This window comes from Pan paniscus, chromosome 16 (genome assembly GCF_029289425.2).
Source record: "Pan paniscus chromosome 16, NHGRI_mPanPan1-v2.0_pri, whole genome shotgun sequence".
Taxonomy (NCBI): domain Eukaryota; kingdom Metazoa; phylum Chordata; class Mammalia; order Primates; family Hominidae; genus Pan; species Pan paniscus.
The window spans coordinates 44,553,027-44,565,001 of NC_073265.2; the positions used below are offsets into that span (position 1 = coordinate 44,553,027).

Genomic DNA, 11,975 nt, shown 5'->3' on the forward strand with positions numbered 1-11,975 from the left:
ATTAAATATACTTCAACGAAATTAAAAATCAAGGCACGTCACAGAAATTAAGGAAGGAAGAAAAAAGGGAGGGAGGGAGGAAGAGAGAATGGTAGAAAGGAAGGAAGAAAAAAGTAGGAATGAAAACATAAAACAACATAAACCAACATAAAATACAGAAAATAATGATCCTCAGTCAAGTTCCTTCAGCATTATATTAACCTTTCTTCACTTCTAACCATCTGCAGAAACTGTTTTCCAGATTGTATTTTCCCTCTAAAGCAAGTTTTTAAGGCCAAAAAAAAAAAAAAGAACAAGAACAGTGAGTGGAGAATCAACAAATTTAATTAGCAATGATTACAGAAAACTTAAATAGCACACACAACTCTATAATCCCTCTACCCCCAATTCCAACATCTGACTGATCAACCAACCATAAAATGTGAGAATCCATCCAGAAGGAAAGAACAGCTGTTAAGCTGTAGAGGTAAGGACCCTGTGGCAGAAGACCCTGAGGCCATGTGGGCCCAGGTGGCCAGCAGGAGCGGAAAGGCTGGGAAGGCTCCTCAGTCCAGGGCTCACAAGACTCCCTTCGCTTCAGGCCTGACTTTGCTGAACTGGTGATCTATTGGGACAGAGACAGGCTTTGGCAATAGTTACCAAAGCCTGTCATCATATCTGCACCACCACCAGTCCCGACCGGAGGGCCTGGCTGCCAGGTAGAGTTTTCAGTCTAACTGACAGGAGAAGGGAGAGCCCCTCCCTCGCAGCTAGTCTGCAGTCCAGACCCTCACCAACCGGAGGGCAACCAGGTTAAACAGTTAAACTGAAAGCAAAAGAGGGAGGAATGAACCGGGGGGCGTGCAGGAGGTCGGGGACTTTCCTCCTTTCCCTCCTGGAAAGTTTCCTACCCCTAATGGGCATCCTCCCACCTGGATGCAACCCGGAGGCGATCTGAGACCCTGGCCGGACCTGGGACCGCACCTGGCCAGCACCAGGCAGTTGTCATCACTGGGGTCTGCGCTGAGGGCCTGGGAGAGAAGCCACTTTTCAGGCGGGCTCGGGCGCCAGGAGGCGGGGAGGAAGGGCGGCGCAGCCTCCGACCCCAGCCCTAGGACGGCCCCAGGGGGACGCCTCGCTCGGCCCTCCCGGAGGGACCGGACCCGCCGCGCGCCTCCCGCTCCTCAGGCCCCCTCACCTGGCTCGCCCCGCCGTCCTGTCCCCGCCTGGCTCGGGTCCTCGCGCGCCGCGTCCACCCGCCGCCGGCCTTTTTTGGGTCGTTGGCGGGTATTTTCCGCCTGGCCCCACATCACTTCCCGTAAAGGAGAGCGAGGTGGGGCGGGACCTTCTCTCCTCCACCTCCCGCCTTCTCCTGTCACCTCGGGAGCGGCCCCCGCCCAGCTGGCGGGGGGCGGGGTGCTGTCGCGCTCTCCCCGGCGGCCGCGCCTCCGAGGGGTCCTCTGTGAGCCCCGAAAAGGCCCCGCTCGCCTCCTTTGTCCCAACACTAGTTTCCGCTGCCCCATTCTGGAAGGCGCTAGAAAATATAGGAGTGTTTTCGTTTTGGGACACAGGAGGGACATTTACAAACTGCACCAAGGACCGGTGCGCGGCGAGGTGTCGTTTGGGGACTCTCCCCTATTCACCTCCCCCAAAAGCCATGTTCTAAGGGTGTTTTCCACGGCATCAGTTCGCGGTCGCCACCGTAGCAGCCGGAGGTGCCGGGCGCACTCACGCCAGCCCCGCCCGAGGTTCCCGAGTCCGCGCGGCTCCTGAGGCGGCGTCCCAGGCCCGGCCCTGCCCCCGGCTTCCCGCCCCTGCGGCTCCTGGCTTAGGTCGGCCTGGACACGGCGTTTCCGGGGCAAGGGAATGCCCAGGATTCCTGGAAATAACATGGGAGAAAAATAAGTAAAAAATTTCGCAGGAAAAAAATCAATGTAATTCCGGGAGGAAATGGCAAACGGAGTCTCTGCTCACACTGTGTAATTCAAGAATATAAAACCACTGTAAATTTCTAAGAGTGTTAGAGCAATGAGTTTAAAAAGAAGAAAACTACAGTATGTTAAGGAACCGCCTCTGTCGGAAGAAACCTGCGCGCCTTTGCTGCCACCCAGCGGCTCTCTTCTCCCAGCGCCGACGGTGTCGCTCGGGCCTGCGGGGTAGTGAACCTGGGACTGCGTAGGGGGTCAGGCCTCGTGGTTCCCACTCAGAGGCAGCCAAGTTCATCCCTCTCAGTGGCCAGGAGGTGTGAACAGCAGCCCTTGGGCCTGTCCCTATGGAGTCTAAGGCAAAGGCCCTTTGAACCAAATGTTTCCACTTCTAAGCAGAGTAAAATGTTGAGAAGCCTTAGTTCAGCTTCTCTTCTGCCTTCTAAGCCGTCTCGCTGACTTGTGTCTACCTCCACCGCAAATTCCAGCTGTCGCAGGCCCACCCGGTCAACTCCATCACCTTTCCAGTCTGTAGCTACTCACAGTTGGCATTACAGCAGTTAGCTTCTCAGGTGGGTCCAATTTACAAAATCACATATAGGATGAACCATATGAAATTACAAACAGTTGGCAATTTCATACATTTGATATAACATTTCCAGGCAAACGTAACACAATAAACTCGGGTTTAGAGATAACAAATGTCCTAACAGGTTGATAACTTCAAGAGCTGTTCCCGTGTGAGAGAAGGGCCATCAGACTGTTGGTGAGGTTGAGAGAGAAAAAGGCCGGGTTAGGTGGCTCACGCCTGTAATCCCAGCACTTTGGGAGCCCGAGGCGGGCAGATCACGAAGTCAGGAGATCGAGACCATCCTGGCTAACACGGTGAAACCCCGTCTCTACTAAAAATACAAAAAATTAGCCGGGCGTGGTGGCACGCGCCTGTAGTCTCAGCTACTTAGGAGGCTGAGGGCAGGAGAATCGCTTGAACCCGAGAGGTGGAGGTTGCAATGAGGCGAGATGGCGCCACTGCACTCCAGCCTGGGCGACCGAGCGAGACTCTGTCTCAAAAAAAAAAAAAAAAAGGGAAAAGGTAGCCTCATGTTCATGTCCAGAGGAATAGTCCTGGGAATCACTGATCAGCTAAAATCTGGGAAACCAATAATGTAGTAATTGCTAATGGCTGATATGGCACAGGGAAAGCCTGCCTTCAGCTTTCCCCACTCCTGTGGCCAGGCAGGGCTCTCACCAGGAGTATACCAGACAGGAGATCAGAAAACCTAGGATGGTGCTATGGCCCATTCATCACCCATTCATTCACTCATTCATCAAGTCAGGCACCCTATTAGTAAACAAGGTAAACTGGTCCCTGACCTCAGGACTTACTTGAGAGACCATCGAATAAGTAGGCAACTCCAGTAGTGAGATAAGAGCCTCAATAAAGGAAGTTAAAGAGTGTTATTGGAGCAAAGATAAATGACACCAAATCAAGAGAAAGTTAAGGATAAACTTAGAATGAATGAGGGCAAGGGGCAAGGGAGAAGAGAATTCCAGGAAAAGGGAGCAGAGGGAAGGCCTGGAAGCAAAAGATAGCATTCAACACTGGAGCAACAGGAAGAGGTTCAGAAAAGCTGAAAGACTGAAAGCAATCAGAAAAGAAAATGGAGAAATAACAGAGGCTGTGCGGTGAATAACGCTGCAATGATGATCATGATCATAACTAACATTTCTTGATCATTTACTATGAGTCAGCCAATATGCTAATAGTTTTGACTACATCACCTCATACGTGTCTTACAACTACTTTATGAAGTAGGTACTATTCTTACCTCTGTATTACAGATGAGGAAACTGAGTCCTAAAGCGATTAAGCAGTCTGACCAAGATCATGCAGCTAATAAGTGGCACAGCCAGGCCTAAAACTCAGAACTCAAGTTTTTAATGGTTCTAAGAATGGGTCTGAGAGGTCAATTAGCACGCTGTAATCCAAGTGAGGGATAATAGCGATCTGATTACGGCAGTGGCCATAAGGATGGAGATGAATGGACATATTTGACATATTTAGGAGACTGAATCAAGAGGACTGGGATGTGGGGGTGTGAAAGAGAGGCAGGAGTCCATAGGGATGCCCAGTTTCTGGTTTGGGCAACAAGAAACCATTAAGCAACAGGAAGAAAACCTAGTTGCAACCAGGAGGAAGGGTGAAATAGGCCATAGTGATGAGTTTAGGACATTTCCATTTTGACACACTAGCACCAACAGAATATCCAAGTGAAGCTGTTTAGTATGTAGTCAAACAGGCCTATCTGAAGCACAGAAAACATGTGCTGTAGCTATTACCCAAAAGGTACTGGAAGGCATTAGAATCAATGAGCTAATCTAGAAAGTGAGCTGAGAGGGCAATAGGCTTGTTACAGAACCCAGATGAACACCCAGCATTTAAGGCATGAGCAATGGAAGTTCAAAAAGGAATCCAAAAAAAGAGTATCCAGAGAGGTAAGAAGAAAACAAGGAGAGTGTTATTACAGAAACTAAGTATACTGAACACATCTCGTGTGTCAGTTCAAAGTCATCTCTACGCCACTTCTTACTGCAGCCACAGAATCGATCACAGTATACCTCTTGCTTCCCACACTGGGGCTTTTCTGACACTGCTACTTGCAACATGGAGAGTTCTGCCTCCAGTTTTCCTAATAGAATTAAAGTTGATGGAATCAATAAGAATTCATGGATTTTAATACATAAATATAGATATATGTATGTGTATATGTATGTATTATCTAGCTCTGTCTGCTAAGAGGTCCTAGAAGCAATTATATCAAAGTAGCTACGAGTACACTTAGCACCTGGATGTTGATTTCTTAATATCCCTTTCCAACAAAAGGAACCAATTACATAATATTATATATGGAAAATCCTAAATAAAAAATCTATTAGTGCTAATAAATGAAATAAGCAAAGATGCAAGATACTAGATCAACACATAAAAATCAGTTGCATTTCAATGTATTAGAAATGAACAATTGAAAAGGAAACTTTAAAAGTTCCGTTTATAATAATATCAAAAAGAATAAAATACCTAGGCATAAATTTAACCAAGAAGGTGCAGGATTTACACATTGAAAACCACAAACCACTACTGAAAAAAAAGAAAATCTAAATAAATGAAAAGACATGGCCAGGCGCGGTGGCTCACGCTTGTAATCCCAGCACTTTGGGAGGCTGAGGCGGGTGGATTACCTGAGGTCAGGAGTTTGAGACCAGCCTGGCCAACTTGGCGAAACCCGTCTCTACTAAAAATACAAAATTTAGCTGGGCGTGGTGGTGGGTGCCTGTAATCCCAGCTACTCGGGTGGTTGAGGCGGGAGAATTGCTTGAACCAGGGAGGTGGAGGTTGCAGTAAGCCGAGATCGTGCCACTGCACTCCAGCTTGGGTGATGAGTGAAACTTCTCAGATAAAAAAAAAAGAAAAGAAAAGACATTTAATGTTCATGGAATCAAACACATAATATTGTGAAGATGGCTATATTCCCCAGATAGAGCTACAGATTCAACAACATTTTTGAAGAAATGGAAAAGCGTATGCTAAAATGCACATGAAATTGCAAAGGACCCAAAAATTTAAAAAGCTCATGCTTCCTGATTTCAAAATGTACTACAAAGGTATAGTAATTAAAAAAAAACTATGGTATTGATATAAAGACATATAGATAAGTGGAATAGGCTTGAGAGTCTAGAAATAAAATTATGCATCTATAGTCAAGATCTTTCAATGGAGAAAGAAGTTTCCTCAGCAAATGGTACTGGGAGAACTGGATATCTACATGCAAAAGAATGAAACTGAGGCCTGGCGCAGTAGCTCACGCCTGTAATTTCAATACTTTGGGAGGCCAGCATAGGTAGATCACTTGAGCTCAGGAATTCCAGACCCAACTGGGCAACATGGTGAAACCCCATCTCTACTAAAAATAGAAAAATTAGCCAGACGTGGTGGCTTGCACCTGTAGTCCCAACTACTCAGGAAGCTGAGATGGGAGGATCACTTGAGCCCAGGAGGCGGAGGTTGCAGTGAGCCAAGATCGTGCCACTACACACCAGCCTGGGCGACAGAACAAAACCCTGTCTCTGAAAAAAAAAAAAAAAAAAAAAAGGAAGAAGAATAAGAAATTGGACTCTTACCAATACCATATATAAAATTACATGATACACAAAAATTAACTCAAAATGAATCAAATAGCTGAATATAAGAACTAAAACTCTAAAACTTTTAGAGGAAAACATAGGCATCAATCTTTATGACCCTGGGTTTGGCAATGATATTTCTTAGATTTGACACCAAAAACACAAGCAACAGAAGAAAAGAGTAGATTAATTAGACTTCACCAAATTTTTTGTAAATGGTGCATAAAAGCACACTATCAACAGAGTGAAAACACAACCTACAGAATGAGAGAAAATATTTGCAAATCATATATATCTGATAAAATTATAGTATCAGAATATATAAAGAGGGGTAACTACTCAACAACAAAAAGACATAACCCAATTAAAAAGTGGGCATATGAATACAATTGAATATACATTTCTCCAAAAAAGACATAAAAATGGCCAACTTCAAATGAAAAGATGTTTAATGTCATTAGTCATTAAGAAAATGTGAATCAAAATCACAATGAGCTGCCACTTCAAACTCACTAGGTTGGAAAGAAAGAAAAAGCAAGAGAAAGAGAAAGAAGGAAGGAGAAGGAAAGGGAGGGAGGAAAGAAGGGTGATTTGGCAAGGACATGGAGAAACTGGGAATGTAAAATAGTGCAATCACTTTGAAAAAGTTTGGTGAGTCTTCAAAAAGTTAAACAGATGACCTAGCAAGCCCATTCCTAGAACTATGCCTAAAAGAACTGAAAACAGGCATCCAAACAAATATTTAATACTTGTACATAAGTGTTCATAGCAGCATTATTTACAACAGCCCAGAACTGGAGACAAATGGCCACCAAGGAATGAATAAACAAAATGTGGCACATCCATATAATGGGATTTTATTCAGCCATAAAGAGGAATAAAGTATTGATACATGTTACAACATGGATGAACTTCAAAAACATTACACTAAGTGAAAGAAGTCAAACACAGAAGGTCACATATTGTATAATTCCACTTATATGAAACATCCACAGCAGGTAAATCCATAGAGACTGAAAGCAGACTAGTGGTTTCCAGAGGCTAGGGAGAGGGAGAAATGAGGTGTTGACTGCTTATTGCACACGAGGTTTCCTTCTGAGGTGATGAAACTGTCTTGGAACTAGATAGAAGTGGTATTTGCACAACATTGTGAATGTACGAAATGTCACAGAATTGTACACTTTAAAATGGCCAAGACTAATTTTTTGTGATGCAGATTTTGCTTCAATTTTTTTTTTTTTTTAAAGAACCAATACTTTTTTTTTTTTTTTTTTTGAGATAGAGTTTCACTCTTTCACCCAGGCTAGAGTGCAGCGGTGTGATCTCGGCTCACTGCAACCTCCGCCTTCTGGTTTCAAGCGATACTCCTGCCTCAGCCTCTCGAGTAGCTGGGACTACAGGTGCCCGCCACCATGCCCAGTTGTCTTTGTATTTTTAGTAGAGATGGGGTTCCACCATGTTGGCCAGGCTGGTCTCGAACTCCTGACCTTGGGATCCAACCACCTTGGCCTCCCAAAGTGCTGGGATTACAGGTGTGAGCCACCGTGCCCAGCCCCAGTACTTCTTGATTCAAAACTTGGTGTGGGGCCTGACGCGATGGCTCACACCTGTAAGCCCAGCACTTTGGGAGGCCGAGGTGGGCAGTCAGGAGTTCCAGACCAGCCTGGCCAACAGGATGAAAACCCGTCTCTACTAAAAATACAAAAATTAGCTGGGCGTGGTGGCACATGCCTGTGGTCCCAGCTACTCGGGAGGCTGAGGCATGAGAATCACTTGAACCCGGGAGGCAGAGGTTCCAGTGAGCCTAGATGCCTAGATCGTGCCACTGCACTCCAGCTTGGGCAATAGAGCAAGACTCCATCTCAAAAACAAAAAAACAAAGAAAAACAAAACTTGGTCTGGGAAGGAAAAAGATGAGCCAGAAAGTAAAAGAGTGCTCAGAAAATGACAGTGACATGCAAAGGACACAGGATCCATCCTGAGGGAGGACTATTCCTCAGTTAAAGACTTATTTATTTTTAATTAGACTATAATTTTGCTTTTTTTTGGCACAATGGAGCATGCTGAGAGCCTGGAGCCTCTGATGACATATGGGTCTGAGGCCTGCTGCTGCCTATTCCCTACCCCCGGTCCCATGGTCCCTGCCCAGCTTTGCATTCCCTGCCTTGCTTCAGAGCAGTGACTGGGTCACCTTGGCTAGGGGAGGCCCACGTTTTGTCATCACCTTCCACCCTGGCAGAAACCTAGGTATGGATAGGTGCAGGAGGGTTCAGGGTTGGGCCCATATCCCAGGGCACTGTCAACCTAAAAAAAAGACATCAGAAAAAAATATTTCATAATATAATTATTTTATCTGGGAGTAAGCAAAAAGGATTATAACCTGGGATGCACAGTTATAGCAAGCCACAAATGCATCCAGAGAGGGGAGGGTAAAGGGAAGCCTTTATCGGTACAACAGAGAAGTTCATGTAAGCTACTTAGAAACAGTTTATTGGTACCAGAGGCTCAAAGCCAGAGTTACTAGTAGAGCACTGGTAGAGAAGCAATTATCAGGCAAGCCTTCTTTTGAGATCATCTTATCTGAATTGCTGCAGTCCTAAAAAATGTCTAGTAAGAAATTGTGTCAAAGAAATATGTGCATGTGTGTGAAACATGCAAGCCGTGCAAAGCATAAGATGCATGAAGGACATGAGAGAATTTCTTGTGGGTTATTGCCTGGAAACAGCTTTTAGCTGTAGACATGCAAGCATGAGCTCCTCTCCTTTGTGCTCTCCTAGCTCCAATTTGTCTGGGTCTGAGTAAAGTGGACTTTATCCTGTAACTGCAACTTTCATAGCACCATGGGGTGATCAAGAAGGCGGTTGTCCCCTCCCTAATCCGACAGTAGCACAGCACATTCTGCAGGCCATTCAGCTGGGGCCTCTTACCAGTGCCATCCAACAACTGAGAACAAACCAGCATGGAAGGTACAGTTCCCTGGGCATTGTCCATTTGCATCGACTGGAACAGCCAGTTTATGAGAAGAGGAAATTGGCTTCCTTGTCCCCACCCAGGGCCCTGCATTTTCATTTGTGCTGGGCCCCACAAATTACGCAGCCAGCCCTGATAGTAGTAATGGATTGTAACCCACAAAATAGGAATCCATGAATCATGCTAGTACATCATTTCTGTATATTTCTACCAAATTGAATCTATGAAATAATAAAAAACCATCAACAAACCCAATTTAATAGACATTCTACAACATAGCAGGCCAGCATTCTTAAAAAATCCCAGTTGTGGCCAGGCACAGTGGCTCACGCCTGTAATCCCAGCACTTTGGGAGGCCGAGGTGGGCATATCATGAGGTCAGGAGATCGAGACCGTCCTGGCTAACACAGTGAAACCCTGTCTCTACTAAAAAAAATACAAAAAATTAGCTGGGCATGGTGGCGGGAAACTGTAGTCACAGCTACTTGAGAGGCTGAGGCAGGAGAATGGTGTGAACCCGGGAGGCAGAGCTTGCTGTCAGCTAAGAGTGCACCACTGCACTCCAGCCTGGATGACAGAGCGAGACTCCGTCTCAAAAAAAAAAAAAAAAAAAAAAAAAAAGTCAGTTGTGGGCCGTATTGGGGAACCTGCCCCGATAGTCACGTAGGTTCTTTTCTATTTTTCCTAAGCATCGGCCAGCTTGAGAAATAAAGGGACAGAGTACAAAAGAGAGAAATTTTAAAGCTGGGCGACCGGGGGAGACATCACATGTCGGTAGGTTCCGTGATGCCCCACGAGCTGCAAAAACCAGCAAGTTTTTATTAGGGATTTTCAAAAGGGGAGGGAGTGTGTGAATAGGTGTGGGTCACAGACATCAAGTACTTCACAAAGTAATAGAATATCACAAGGCAAGTGGAGGCAGGGCGAGATCACAGGACCACAGGACTGGGGTGAAATTAAAATTGCTAATGAAGTTTCGGGCACCAGTGCCACTGATAACATCTTATAAGGAGACAGGGTTTTGAGAGCAACCAGTCTGACCAAAATTATTAGGCGGGAGTTTCTTCTTCCTAATAAGCCTGGGAGCGCTATGGGAGACTGGGGTCTATTTCACCCCTACAGTCTACAGGCCATAAAAGATGGGCACACCCAGGGGGGCCATCTATAGACCTATACCCCCAGGTGCGTATTCTCTTTCCCAGGGATGTTCCTTGCTGAGAAAAATAATTCAGCAATATTTCTCCCATTTGCTTTTGAAAGAAGAGAAATATGGCTCTGTTCTGCCTGGCTCACCAGCAGTCAGAGTTTAAGGTTATCTCTCTTATTCCCTGAACAATTGCTGTTATCCTGTTCTTTTTTCAAGGTGCCAAGATTTCATATTGTTCAAACACACATGCTGTATAATTTGTGCAGTTAACGCAATTATTACAGGGTCCTGAGGTGACATACATCCTCCTCAGCTGACAGGATTAAGAGATTAAAGTAAAGACAGGCATAGAAAATCACAACGGTATTGATTGGGGAAGTGGTAAGTGTCCATGAAATCATCACAATTTATGTTTAGAGATTGCAGTAAAGACAGGCACAAGAAATTATAAAAGTATTAATTTGGGGAACTAATAAATGTCCATAAAATCTTCACAATCCACGTTCCTCTGCCATGGCTTCAGCTGGTCCCTCCATTTGGGGCCCCTGACTTCCCGCAACAGGGCCGGCCACGGTGCCTCATGCCTGTAATCCCAGCACTCTGGGAGGCCAAGGTGGGTGAATCACCTGAGGTCAGGAGTTCAACACCAGCCTGGCCAACATGGCAAAACCCCGTCTCTACTAAAAATACAAAAATTAGCCGGGCATTGTGGCTCACACCTGTAATCCCAGCTACTCGGAAGGCTGAGGCAGGAGAATTGCTCCAACCCAGGAGGCTGAGTTGCAGTGAGCCAAGATCACACCACTGCACTCCAGCCTAGGTGACACAGTGAGAATCTGTCTCAAAAAAAAAAAAAAAAAGTCAGTTGTGAAAGGCAGTGACTGAGAAACTGGCTCCAGAATAAAGGAAACAAGAGACATGACAACTAAATTCAAATATGATTCTGGATTAGTTCTGGGACCAGAAAAAAACAAGTTTGTCTTATTCTAAAGGACATTAATGGGACTTGGGAGAATTTGGATGATACATGAAATTAGATAATAATGTTACAGCAATCCTACTTTCTTTTTTTTTTTTTTTTTTTTGAGACGGAGTCTCACTCTGTCACCCAGGCTGGAGTGCAATGGCGCGATCTCGGCTCACCGCAAGCTCCGCCTCCTGGGTTCATGCCATTCTTCTGCCTCAGCCTCCCGAGCAGCTGGGACTACAGGCGCCAGCCACCACACCCGGCTAATTTTTTGTATTTCTAGTAGAGACGGGGTTTTACCGTGTTAGCCAGGATGGTCTCAAGCTCCTGACCCCGTAATCCGCCCGCCTCGGCCTCCCAAAGTGCTGGGATTACAGGCATGAGCCACCGCGCCTGGCCAATCCTAATTTCTTGATCATTATATTGTGATTATGAAAGAAAGTATCTTTGTATTTAGGAATGAAATACTCAGGAACAAAAGGGCAACCTGCGTATGACTTACTCTCAAAGGATTCATGAAAATTATAATATGCTTGCGTGTGTGTATATATAAGTATACATACACTGTCATGGGAAGCAAGCCGGGAGTGCAACCAGGGTGTCTTGACCCAGAGAGATCTGTGGTGATGGCAAAGAGATACGGTATTCTGAAAGGAAAGACAAAAGAGGTGTTTCTTGGTCAGGCTTCATGGCTCACACCTGTAATTTCAGCACTTTGGGAGGCTGAGGTGGGCAGATCACCTGAGGTCGGGAGTTTGAGACCAGCCTGACCAACATGGAGAAACCCCGTCTCTACTAAAAATAC

The 11,975-nt window shown here is 45.6% G+C and overlaps 1 protein-coding gene across 3 annotated transcripts in view; it reads right to left on the bottom strand.

Moving 5' to 3' along the window:
* RAB27A (RAB27A, member RAS oncogene family) overlaps positions 1-8,401 on the bottom strand; it is a 91,965-nt gene extending 83,564 nt beyond the window's left edge. For 2 of the 3 annotated variants that reach the window (XM_003827866.8, XM_014341503.6), the window contains exon 1: positions 1,178-8,401. The gene's annotated coding sequence lies outside the window, so the exon portion shown is untranslated. The remainder of the gene's footprint in view (positions 1-1,177) is intronic. The other variant, XM_003827864.7, reaches the window with a different exon arrangement.
* Positions 8,402-11,975: the final 3,574 nt, after the last annotated feature.